Below are 3,106 nucleotides of genomic sequence, written 5' to 3' on the forward strand. Positions count from 1 at the left end.
GTTTGCACGTATAGGAGGATTAGGAGGAACTTAACGGAGGACCATGAGAGAGAAGAAGGGGAAACATAGTGGGGGAGAGGGAAGGAGGCAAAATATGAGAGACTCTTGAATGCTGAGAACAAACTGAGAACTGATGGCGGTGGAGGAGAGGGGAAGGGGGGTGACAGGCATGGAGGAGGGCACCTGTGGGGATGAGCACTGGGTGTTATAGGGAAACCAACTTGACAATAAGCTATTAAAAAAAAAAAGACATATCAGCTAAATGTAACATGGGATCTTGGACACAGAAAAAAGACATTAGATAAAAACTGAAGAAATCTGAATAAGCACAGTTTTCATTAATGATAGCATATCAATATTGGCTAATTATAACAAGATACCATAGAATATGTGTTATAATAGTAATATATACCACATATATTTGTATAATATAAATGTCTGATGATAATAGTTAACAATAGGAAAGTACAAAGTATTTGGGAACTTTGTAGTATTTCCCCCATTTTTCTGTAAATCTAAAACTGTTTTAAAAATTAATCTTATTAAAAATTTAAAAACGTAATTACTAAAGACCGTGAATTCATAATTAAAAAATCCCTCCCCAAACTGTACCTGATTTTTACTCTATTTTACCAGTTATATAAGCTATTCAGAAATAGAAAAAAGGCTGAAAATTCCTCAAACCAATTTGTGAGAAAAGTAAAGAAAGAAAAAATTTCACCAAGGGACAAAGCTGAATAACCTTAAATAGATTACTATCCAAGTGAATTCTGTGAATAGAAGAGAGAAGAAAACCATCATGGCTTAGTTTTGTCCTAGGAATTCAATGATGGACATCCATTGTATTTTGCCAGGCAGGACCCGCTCAGAACCCCAGGGTCGATATGCAGATGTTATAAGCTGAAGACCTTTGAGATTCAGCAGATGCAGATAAAAGACTTCTTGGAGTATCCTTTATCTGACAAAAGCAGCAACTTCTGGGAAATGAGGCTACCACAATTGCCCCTCTGGGGAGTTTCATGGCCATGAAGAAGACACGCAGCACCTGCCTAAACCAACATTATCACAAACTTTCTTGTATCCTATTTGTTCTCCTAAAAAACAAATGGTCTTTTCTAAAGAAACCTATTTTTATTTTTCCCCAAAGAGTCTTCTCTCCCTCCTCCCTTTTCCCTAATAGATTAGATGAATAAGTCTCTAACTTTAAACATTTGATAAGACTGCTACTTTTTTGTTGGCTTCCATACACACATATATAAACCTTTTCTTCATGTTCTTCTGTCTTTTGTGAGTATAATTCTCAGGACTCTAGTTACTAAATATGAGACAGTAGGGGGACAGTTTTTCCTCCCTGACAATCACATTAACTTTTAGATGAAGGAAATATGATCATTTCAACTGATGGTTAAAAAGCATCAATAAAATGCAGCACTCATTTATAATTAAAAAATAAAGCAATGTAAAACAACCTCTCAGAAACCTATAAGTAGAAACTTTACTGGCATAATAAAGAATATTTATTAAAGCCCTATACATTATACTTACCTGTAAAATTTTAGAAGGATTTATACTAGGTAGCAAGAAATTAAAATTGTTTGTCATCACAACTTTTACTCAACATTTCCTTGAAGTTGTAGCAATAGTAGGAAATCCCAAAAGGGGGAGGGGGGGGAAAGAATGACAGAAGAGACAGGAAATGAGAAAATTGTCTGTTTCATTAAAACATAAAAGTTTGCATAGACAATCCACAAATTATTAGAATAAGAAAGGTTGACCAAATTATTTGGTACAAAATTATAAGTGAGTTGAATATTATCTCCCAAAAATTCACATCTACCTGGAACCTCATATGGTGACCTTATTTGGAAATAGGGTCTTCGCTGCTGTAATTCATTAAGGATCTGAAAATGAAATCCTTCTCAATTTAGGGGAGGCCCCAAATTCAGTGAGTGAGGTCTTCAAAGAAAGAAAAGACACAGAGAGAAGGAGACCCTGTGAAGACTTAAGTAGAGACTGGAGTTATGTTACCACAAGCCAAGGAATGCTTGGGGTCACTAGAAGCTGAGGGAGGCAAGGAGGAGTCTTCCCTAAAATCTTCAGAGGGAACATGGCCCTTTCCACACCTAGATTTCATGCTCCTAACTTCCAAAACTATGACAGAATAAATTTAGGCTGTTTTAGCCACACACTTTGTGGTACTTTGTTATGGTAGCCCTAGGAAATTAATCCACATATAAAATCACTTGTATTTCTAAACAGTAATGATGCCCAGTTGAAAATGTATCGGTAGCAATTCTATTTGCACTAACATATAAAATTAACACAAGATATAAAAGATTCTTATGGACAACATTATAAAATGTTAAAGGACATAAAAGAAGGCATGAATAAATGGAATAGTAAGTCATGTTTATTAATAGGGAGAATATAAACAGTGTTTACTAGCACTTCCTAACCCCCTACTGCTGCATGGAAAGTTTATTCTTTATAGTATAGTTGCATTTTTATTTTTGTTATTTATTTTTAAACTTGGAGTGGGCCTCCAGAGCGACCTCTCCAAACCCCATTTTCTGTGCTAATCCACAAAGCATGTCAGTTCACTGGGGAACTGACCCACATACGGAATGCCTCACAAATTTACATGACATCCTCCCGCAGGGGCCATGCTAATCTTCTCTGCATCGTTCTCAGTTTTAGTGTGTGTGCTGCCAAAGTGAGCACTATAGTTTCACCTTTAAATTCTTTTTTAAGTTTATTTATTTAAAGAGGGAGATGGGGAGGGAGGGGGAGAGAGAGAGGTAGAAAATCCCAGGCAGTCTCCACACTGTCAGTGCTGAACCCAACGCAGGGCTCCAACTCATAAACCGTGAGATCCTGACGCAAGCTGAAAGCAAGAGTCGGATGCTTAACCTACTGAGCCACCCAGGCACCCCTATAGGTGAACCTTTAAACCACAAATTTATTTCCATGCTGCAGGGCAGAGGAATCTGCTCCTGGTCCCTCAGTACGACCAGGGATCTGCACTGCATCTTACAGCCTCAGGGAGTGGGGTTCCATTGTCATCATGTCTCCATCTCTCCTGATGTTCTCTGTGTAGTTCTTCTAC

General features: G+C 37.5%; 1 non-coding gene across 1 annotated transcript; it reads right to left on the bottom strand.

Annotated features, from left to right (window-relative positions):
- Positions 1-2,613: 2,613 nt before the first annotated feature.
- Positions 2,614-2,721, bottom strand: LOC120229938. Its single transcript, XR_005527882.1, has one exon. It is a non-coding gene; the product is annotated as a U6 spliceosomal RNA (small nuclear RNA).
- Positions 2,722-3,106: the final 385 nt, after the last annotated feature.

Source organism: Hyaena hyaena, unplaced genomic scaffold (assembly GCF_003009895.1).
Source record: "Hyaena hyaena isolate Hyena2069 unplaced genomic scaffold, ASM300989v1 scaffold_36, whole genome shotgun sequence".
Taxonomy (NCBI): Eukaryota; Metazoa; Chordata; class Mammalia; order Carnivora; family Hyaenidae; genus Hyaena; species Hyaena hyaena.